Source organism: Schistocerca piceifrons, chromosome 11, assembly GCF_021461385.2.
Source record: "Schistocerca piceifrons isolate TAMUIC-IGC-003096 chromosome 11, iqSchPice1.1, whole genome shotgun sequence".
In the NCBI taxonomy this organism is placed as follows: Eukaryota; Metazoa; Arthropoda; class Insecta; order Orthoptera; family Acrididae; genus Schistocerca; species Schistocerca piceifrons.
In genome coordinates this window covers 113,797-124,060 of record NC_060148.1, presented here as the reverse complement: position 1 = coordinate 124,060, position 10,264 = coordinate 113,797, and positions in this window count along the sequence as shown.

Genomic DNA, 10,264 nt, shown 5'->3' with positions numbered 1-10,264 from the left:
GTTTTGGCTGCGTTTAAACTTGCAGTGAAGCTCTCTTTGCTCTCGCAGTAGTTTCCTAACTTTGTTGTTGAACCATGTGACAAATTCTACTGCCGAAACGAAAACCAATAAATGGGCTTGTTAGTGGTGTACTTCTTTAACTATAAGGTAATCGAAAGGAAGAACATAAGTAAACATCAGTTACACGAGAGGCAGCGCCCCCAGCACCGCGTGGCTCTGACAGTGGATCGCAGGAATACCGCCAGTCCTCACGGCGACTGGTAGACGTTTCGCAGGAACTGCCGCCTCTCGCGGAGCTGCAGCACTGCTGGAAACGTTTCCACTGTCACTTGTCAATGGCGGTGAAGGTAGTTAAAACAGTGACTCCGAAACTGAGACCGCTGGAAGTGTGTGCAGTAATCCTCAAAAGTGGGAGGTATTTTTAGCTACAGGCCGTGCCGTACACAAAGGAACATGTTGATGCCCCTTTGCGGAGTGCTACCGTACAAAGCCGTTCTACAGAGGAAACCTTTACGAACAGTTAAAAATGCACATTGTTCGTGAATACGGCGTACCTCGTTTACGACTCGTACGAACTTGGAGAATTTGTGGCAGTCATTGTAATGCGATTTTGTGGCAGGAAGTTGGGGGGCAGTAGCGAGTGTAAGCACAGGGGATGTGAAGCACAATACACGATAAAAGGCGGAAAACGGCGAGCAGTAAAAGCCGCTCACGGCGTCGCTGAGTATAAAGGGGCGGCGACGCGCCGGGCAGCTGAGTCCGTCAGGCCGAGCGAGATCCGACATGGCGGCGGCGGGGGCGGCGCGCGGGGGCGGCGCGCTGCGGCGGCTTCTGCTGGCGGCGGGTGAGTTTGAACTCCGGCCCCACCGCCCCCGGCAGCGGTTGTCGCAGGCGGTGGTGGCGACTACCCGAGGGACCAAACTGCTTGCGCCGTCGCTCCCCGGACTTGGACACTACTTACTTACTTACTTACTCACTGGCCATACCGGACTCGAGAGTCCATTACCGCAGCAACGTATTTTCGCCATCTGCCCCTGTCTTGGGCTATTTCCTTCCATTTACCCTAATATCTTAATATTTCGATTTAACTCCACACCCTCTGACTTATCTGCTGCCATTAGTACAATATGTTCTAGGACTAAATTAAAAAGTAGCGGAGACAGGGCGTCTCCCTGCTCAAGTCCGTTCTTTATTACAAATTCTTCTGACTCCAATTTCACCACGCGTGCTCTACCTTTTGTGTTTTTCAAAGTCGCTTCTATAAGTCTAACATACTTCTTTGGTATTCCAAGTTCCAAAAGAATTCTGTACAATTTTGATTGCAATACTGAATCATACGCTTTTGTAAAATCTATGAAAAGACTATGAACTGGTTTATTGTATTCCCATTTCTTTTCCAAAATTTGACGCAGGGTGCAATCTGATCCTGGTGCTTTATAGTTTTTCAATTTGTTGATTGCATCTCTTACTTCCTTTAACATTGGCTCAGGTATTTGGGGTTCTGCTGTATATATTTCGTACGCCTGCTCATTTCCTGCTTCCTGGTGTACATTTAATAGATGCTCAAAATACGCCCTCCATTTACTTAATGTAGCACTGGGGTCTGTCAGTATTCCCCCGGCATCCCCTCCAAGTGCATTTGTCCTAGCCTTCAAGCCCTTCCTATACGCATTTATGTCTAGGTAAAGTTCGAAAATGTTTTTTGTTTTACTGTTTGTTTCCATTTTTGTACTTTGATTGTTCAAATAATCCCTCTTCTTTGCCCGTAGCCTACGACCAACTTCCCTTCTCAAGTTCAAGAACTGCTCTCGTTTTCTGTCTTCCATTCTATCCCAACCTAATCGCGCTTTTCTCCTTTCCTCTACCAATTTCTTGCATTCCTCATCAAACCACGGTTTTCTCCTGTTCTTCTTAATTGTACCTATTGTGACCTTCGCTGCCTCTTTGATATTATTCCTCACAGCGATCCACTGTTTATTTACATCTTCGTCTTGGTCTTCGTGTGTCCTGAGAGCATCAAACCTATTTGAAATTTCTATCATGTACCTTCTAAAGTTTTCATCATTTAGCTTGTCAGTGTCGAACCTAACACGTTCTGCATTGTGACACCTTGATGTTGCTGTAGATACCTGTTGGTGATCTTTGGCAACTACAAGAAAGTGATCAGAATCGCAATTTGCTCCCCTGAAAGTCCAAACATTTTCTATACTAGTGTGCCACCTCCGATCTATAACAACATGATCAATTTGGTTTCGGGTGTGTCCATCCGGAGAGACCCAAGTTGCTTTATGAATGTCCTTCCTTTTGAAATATGTGCTCTCAACAATCATGTCTTCTGAAACAGCAAAATTAACCACTCTTGTGCCATTATCATTCGAAATGTTATTCAACCTTTCTTTCCCAATTGTAGGCCGGAATCCTTCCTCCTTCCCTATCTTCGCTTTAAAATCACCTACGATTAATTTTGTATCGTATGAGGAGAACTCATCCCACAGTTGATCTAGTTCTTCACAAAAGCCGTCTGTAACGACCTCTTCAGTGTCCTAGTTGGTGTGTGTATATTAATTACTACTAGTCTATTCCACCTGCCGGACAACACTATAACTGATAGTCGGTCACTAATGAACCATATATCTCTGATTGCGTGCAGCACTTTCCTCTGTACTGCGAAACCTGTTCCGAAACTGTGAGCTTCCGCACCTCCATAGAAAAATGTATAGTTACCCCTCTTTATGCTACCCTCCCCCTGCCACCGAGTTTCCTGAATAGCTGTAATGTCTACATCGTATCTATCTAATTTGTGTAGTAATGTCTGGAACGTTCCTGGCCTGTTCAAACTTTTAACGTTCCATGTTCCCAACCTGAAAGTTCCTTTCGGCCTGAATCTCTTCGAAGTAGGTTCCGCCCGGAGATCCGAATGGGAACCTACGAAATATTTTACTTCAAAGTGACCCATGCCCATTACTGTTACTGATTCTTGATGAATAGACTTGATAGTAAGAGAAGAAGAAACAGGGATGGTTCATCACGCCATCGTCAGCTCCCCACCGGCTGTCCGCGACTGCTTATTTGTTGCATTCGCAGCTACCCTTCATGTGTGAAGGCCGTATCCCCTGGGGACGCGCTGTGCCGTGGTGGTAGGGGCTCAAGAGGCAGACAGTACACACTACTTAATCTGATACGATTGCGTAGTCAGTGGACATAAAAGTTTTCTGGGTGTGGTACCGCGTCATAATGTATAAACTACTGCTGCTGGAGAAAAACCACGGCTGCAGCGGCCTTCTTCTAACCTAACTTGGACTAACAAGTTAAGGACAACACACACACCGGTGCCCCCGAGGGAGGACTCGAACCACCGACGGGTGGCGGGGGGGAGGCGAGGGGAGCCGTCGAACCGCGGCAAGGTGCCCAGACTGCGCGGTTACCCCGCACGGCACGTGTTTAGCCGACGAGAAAGAGGGCCCCAGCGGTGACACGGGATTTCTGAAACTGTGTGTACGGTGGGTGATGCAACCACACCGTTTCCGAGTAACTGACGGAAAAAAAATACGAATTTTCTGTCATACTTAATAGTGCTAAATAAGTTGCATCATGTAACATGTTTGCCTGGGGTAATGGAGAGGATAACAGCTTCCCAGGCATCTGGTTGTGGGGTCGAATCTCATAACGGTTAGTAAGTATTTCTTTATTTTTAAATCCTTATCGACATGACACTGGTCATCATTTTTATTCAATTAATTCATTTAAATGTTTCTATATTCTGACATGACTGTGACTAAAATATAATTTAAAAGTTTACTTGACAGTACAATGATGAAACGATATTCACACTACATAAATTTTTTCCTTTAAAAAGAGCGGTTTACATTACCACTTTCATCGAACTACGTCGCCATTTTCAAACGTAAAAACATCAGTTGGAGTATATATAATGGGAATTATGACCATACATCTGGCAAAAATTGCTAGAAATAATGACGCCAGGCAATTGGGGCGACCGTCCAACAACCGAGTCACTACAAGTTGTGCCTACGGTTGCCCAGACGTTCGCTGCATCTCCCGATGTAGAACAGATAAAAACTGCGCCGTGGTGAAATTTGCCAAGAATTCCTGCTATCTGTCATGCTGTGACTCAACGATCGTATGGCCGATATAAATTCACAAGTCGCAAGTGAGTCGAGCACAGCAAGTTTCCGTAAGCAATACAGCACACAATTTTACTATGTTCCGAGAAAAGAACCTCAGAACACAGCGTACTTTCATGTAGGACTGCCGTACTTCTCGTCCATACCATCGATGCGTCACAGCACGACACATCGCAAGAATTCTTGGCAAATTTCACCACGGCGCAGTTTTTATCTGTTCTACATCGGGAGATGCAGCGAACGTCTGGGCAACCGTAGGCACAACTTGTAGTGACTCGGTTGTGCCATGGTCGCCTCAGTTAACTGGCGTCATTATTTCTCGTAATTTTTCTCAGATATGTGGTCATAATTCCCGTTATATATTCTCCAACTGACGTTTCAACATTTGAAAATGACGACGTAGTTCGTCGAAACCGGTAATGTAACACTTTCTTAAAAAAAAACGTACTGTGACTATGGCTTCAGTACTGTAGTGCCAAAAAAGCTTTTTGATTTAAATGTAATTTTTAATTCCATTCTTTTGTCACAAAATTTTTATCGTAATATCGACCTCTCCATTTGCTGTCACTTTTCCTCCTGTCGTTCTTTCCCCACCTGAAATCTTTGTTCACGAGATTTCAGTTAATTTTGTGTGTTAATTACGATTTAATTTCTTTTATTTTATCAGTGTCAGTGTCCACATTGTTACGTTCGTCATATCTATTTCTCATTTCGTTTTACTTTTAAACCGATCTGTCCGCAGCTGGTGGTCGTGCGGTAGCGTTCGCGCTTCCCATGCCCGGGTTCCCGGGGTCGATTCCCGGCGGGGTCAGGGATTTTCTCTGCCTCGTGATGACTGGGTGTTGTGTGATGTCCTTAGGTTAGTTAGGTTTAAGTAGTTCTAAGTTCTCGGGGACTGATGACCATAGCTGTTAAGTCCCATAGTGCTCAGAGCCATTTGAACCATTTTTTTAAACCGATCTTTGACTTAAATTTTCACCTTCGTTATTTTGTACATAATGTAACAGGTATTTAGTCTGCGTTCTGTTTGTATAACGATTATCGTGCAAAAAAAAAAAAAAAAAAAAAAAAAAAAGGAAATCGCAGATCTGGTAACAAGAAAACATTTCTTACATCATTACACAAGCAGAAACAGATTATTTCGTCTTTTGTTTTTTAACTGATTTTCAAGTAACTGAATATTATAATAGATAAATATAATCAAATTCATATTCACAAATTTTCCGATTGGGAAAGGAATGATACGAAGAAAAAATGAAACAAATCAAAAACTTCGTGCGCTGATTAAAATGTGGCAACGGAATAGAAATAGAAAATTACATTGAAACGAATTAATTGAATAAAACTAATGATCAGAGTCATTTAAAAATAAAATAAAGATGATACTCTGGTACGGCGCGCCGCCAGACGTAGCGAACGTCGAAGACCCCTAGAGGTCTCTGCGCTGTCGCGCTGTTGAGTCCGCATTTAGTGTGAGGGCGCCACACTGGAACACGTGGTTCCAGCGGCCATTAGCGGCGCCCCCCAACGTGTATTTAAGCGCCTGCCTCTCGCCCTGCCAGAACCATTGTCCTACAAAACGTCCACCCTTTCCAGCGCCCTCACACCCTCCAACAGGTCTCCCTCACTGCCCGTTCCATTTTCCACCTAAAAATGTACGGCACCTACTCCCACAACCAGGCACATATCACCTTCTCCCGTCTTGACACCCTCGTCTAAATCCCTGTCATGGCCTGACAGCACTGTATCCTTTTCAACAATATCCGCTCCCTTCCTGCCAACAAGAACCTATTCCTGCACAACCTTGCCACCCACCGCGTGGATGCCTTCCTCCTCAATGAAACCTTCCTCCAACCCCACCACACCGTCCACACGTCGCCCTACCTCCTTCACCGCTGCGATAATCCCTTCCCGATAGCACGTGGCAGAGTTGCCATTGGTCACCACCACCAGATCCCCGTTCGGCTCCAACCTCTCCTTCCCGACCCCACCGAACACCTGATCCTCAGTCTCTTCTTCCCCGGCCTTACCGTTACCTGCGCCACCATCTATGTCCGCCCTAACGCCCCTCTTCCCTTCGACTTCCTCTCCCACATCGGCCGTACCGTCTCCTCCTACGTGATCGCCGCCGACCTCAATATCCATAGTCGTTCCGCCGCCCAGTTACGGTGGTGGCATCAGTTCCTCTCCTCCCTTCAAGGCGACCTCATCCCCGTCCCCCAGCACACCCGTCCCGAATCAAACTCCACTCCCGATGTTATCCTTTCCTCCCCTAACCTCCTTGGCCGCATAACGGTGGATGTCCTAGAGCCTATTGGTAGCGACCATCTCCCTGTCCTCCTCACCGTTTCAGACGGTCGTCGTCCCCGCCCCGACCCTCGTAATGACCCTCCCACGAAGTATGTCCATGACTATTCCTGTGCCAACTGGAATGCCTACTGGGATAACCTCTCCACCCAGGTCGATAGCCACCCCTTCACCTACCGCCACCCTGACGATGTAACCCGTGCCGCTGCCTTTCTCCAGCAGACCTTGTCTGAGGCCGTGGAGGCCCACGTCCCTACCGTCGCTATCCACCCCCACCGTCCTACCTTAGTCCCACAGGCCGTCCTCCTCCTCTGTGAATCCCGCTGTCTCTACCGTGCCTTCCTCCGCACGCGTGACCCGGACACACTACGATGCCACCGGCAACTCCAGCGACACATTCGTAATTTGCTCGCGGCTAAGAAACGCCGGGACTGGCGACAGACAAGCACCTGTTTAAATGCTACCCTACCTATCGACTCGTCCAAGTTCTGGTCAGCCATCCGTCGCCTTACCGGAACTAAACCCTCCCCCTACTATCCTCTTCTCCGTGATGATCACCCCTTCCCTGACACCCTTAGTAAGGCCAATCACTTTGCCTCTTAGCTCTCCCATGTCTTTTCCATCCCCGATAATCCCCAGTTCGATTACTCCCTCTTCCCCGATGCCCGCGATCGAACTGACACCTCTGTCCCTCCCCTCGCTCCTGGTTTCCAGTACTTGGACAACATTGCACACACGGAACTCAATGCCCCTATCACTACACAGGATCTCATTGCTACACTCCGCACGAAACGCAACACCGCTCCTGGTCACAATCGTGTCACCTACCTGTGGAAAACCTCCTGTATCCTGCTGTTCCTTAAACCTGGAAAACCGCCGTCCGCCGTCTACTCCTACCGTCCAATCAGCCTTACCTCGGTCTTCAGCAAGGTCCTGGAATCTATCCTCACCCGACACATCCACCAGCATCTCCGCCAGTACCGCCTCCTTCCCGGTACCCAGTATGGCTTTCGGCCGTCCTTCTCTTCCGATGACCTTCTCCTTCACCTCACTCATCTCCTTTCCGAACAGCTTAACTCCCGTCACTCCACAATCTTCCTCTCCCTGGACCTCGAACGAGCATGACCGCATTTGGCATTCCGGTCACCTCTTCGAGCTCCAAACCTTCGCCCTTCCCATTAACTACGTCCGTCTGATCAGCTCCTTTCTCTCCAACCGTCCTTCCTACGTCACCATCCATATCACCGACTCCTACACCTTTTTCCCCTCCGCCGGTGTGCCCCAAGGCTCCGTCCTCTCCCCCCTTCTGTACCTTTTGTACACGGCGGACATGCCGCCGTCGTCAGCCCCCGTCCACCCCTTCCTTCCGCCTCCTTGATTTCTATCTCACCATCTATGGCTGTCCTATCGCCTGCACCCCCACCCTTAAGTACCTTGGCGTCACCCTCGACCGTCAACTCTCCTGGACCCCCCATCTCCAGACAATCCGAGCCAAGGCACGCTCCCGACTCATTCTCCTCAAGCTCCTCTCCGGCCGTACGTGGGGTCTGGACCCCTCCACCATCCTCCACACCTATAAATCCCTCATCTGCCCTATCCTTTGTTACGCCCATCTGGCCTGGATCTCCACCCCCCCCCCTACCTTTTATAAATCCCTTCAAATCCTTGAACTCCATGCTCTCCGCCTCGCCTATCGCATCCGTCTCCCCTCCCCCATGCGGATCCTGTACGATCTCATTCCGTTCCCCCACCTCCTCCTTTCCTTGAAAGGACATGGATCCTGTACACCTCCCGCAAACTCGATCCTCCTCACCCGCTTGTCTCGCCCATCCTCTCCCACCCCTGCCTGCTGCCGCACCTGTATTCCCATGTCCCACCTGCTCTCCATCTCTCCACTCTACTTACTCTCTCCCAAGGTGGCTTCCGCCAGCTCCCCCTCCCTGACTATGTCCTCCTCCATCTACCCCTCCTATCAACCTTGATCCTCCCTCCCTGTGTCTGTTCCTTTGGGCACCCTCCCTCCCTCCTCCCTTTCTCCCCACTCCCTCCCCGGGCCTCCCCTCCCCTGTCCCGCTACTCCTCCTCCCATCTCCTCAGCCATTGGCATCTTTGTTCTCCCCTCTCCACCTTTCTTCCTTTCTTGGCAGGTCCCCGGACTCGCACACGCTACGTGGACTTTCGAGCGCCGGAGATCGTCGCCATCAGTGTCTCGTGTGTGTGACGTCGTTTTGTGTTTTTAGTGTCCGCCGTCACGCTTCTACGTTCACTTGTGCCTTCGGATTCATCAGTGTTATGTGCGCCGTGTCAACGTGTTTTCAGTGTCGTTATCGTCGAGTGTGAACGGCTCCGTGTTTTTTGTGTATCTGTGACCACTATTTTTTTGCCCGTCACTATGTTCATTCTGATTCTCCATTCTGTGTTCTGTTATTGTCAACTCTATGGCTGAAGAGCGGCGTAGCATGCTGCTGACAGCCTACCTGATTGTTCAGGTATTAAAACAACAATAAGGCAAAAAAAAGCCCTGCCAGAGTAAATATCTCTGGAGTGAGCATTGCGTTCTGCGCATGTTGTCAACATTAAACCAGGATTGTCACGCGTTTTCGGGACTTCGCTGTGCGTGTGTGCTTTCCGCAGATTTTGAAGTTTATAATATCAAGAGTTTTTGTTGTGTTTTCACCGTTTGTTGATAGTGAAATAGCGATGGTAAATTACTGTTGTTGCTGCGGATGCAAAGAAAAATATATGAAAGGAGGGATAGTAAAAAAATTTCGAGACGCATTATAATTAAGGCTTGATTCTGTAGACCTATTTTTCTACGATTTTATGACTATATAATAGATATTACGGCTCGTACAAAAGCTTACAAACAATCGCTTCCTCTCGTAAAGTTGCTAGTAGAACAGGAAAGGGCATGGTTAGTTGTTTCAGCAAATACTATCTTCCATGCATTTATCAGTGACTTGTCGATTATGTATATAGATTTGAAGGACAGGAGACAGATAAATTCAATAGAGTGGGAGTCTGTAATTGTCTTCGTATAATATGTGTGTCCAAACCTTTTTGTTTACTATAAAGTTACAGTAGGAGACCATGTTAAGTGTGTCTAGCACATGGAGAATGATTATGTGTGATTTATATTTTAGTTTCCCGAAGGATGAACAACGAGTAAAGATGTGGCTCCAGGAAATAAGGAGGAGTAATTTTGTGCCCACAAAATATTCCAAAGTATGTTCAAAACACTTTGAAGAGGAATGTTTAGACAGAGAAAAATTTGGACGTGTGTGGCTGAAGGTAGATGCTATACCAACTATTTTTAATTTTCCACAGTAGCTACTGCCAATTTCTGCATTCAGCTTAAATACGTTTTCTGCACAAATCAAATAAAAAACACAATAGTGTAGCTAATAAAAGTAAACATTCATCTTCTTTGCTGTATTTTGCCTTCAATTTACTTTCTTCACCATTTGATTAAGAAGCGTAAAATATTAGTAAACATGTCCCCAAACCCTTTCATTTGTGTCACTTTCCACTTCCCTTATATGGGTTGACTGTTACATGACCAACTGTATTTGCTTTACAGTACATTTATTCTCCGATCGCCTTTTTTCCCCCTTCTTACTCAGTCTACTATTTATTTAATAAACTGGGAGCAAGTACGTAAAATGCGTTAAATAAATACTTCGAAGTGTCACCAGTAAGAAAAATTTAGGTCGCAAAAACGAGAAAATAAATACCCATAAATAGCAGAAAAAAGGACGAATTAGCAGGGATGTATGCAATCGCTAATGTGTGGCAAATTAGGTGTTTTTCGG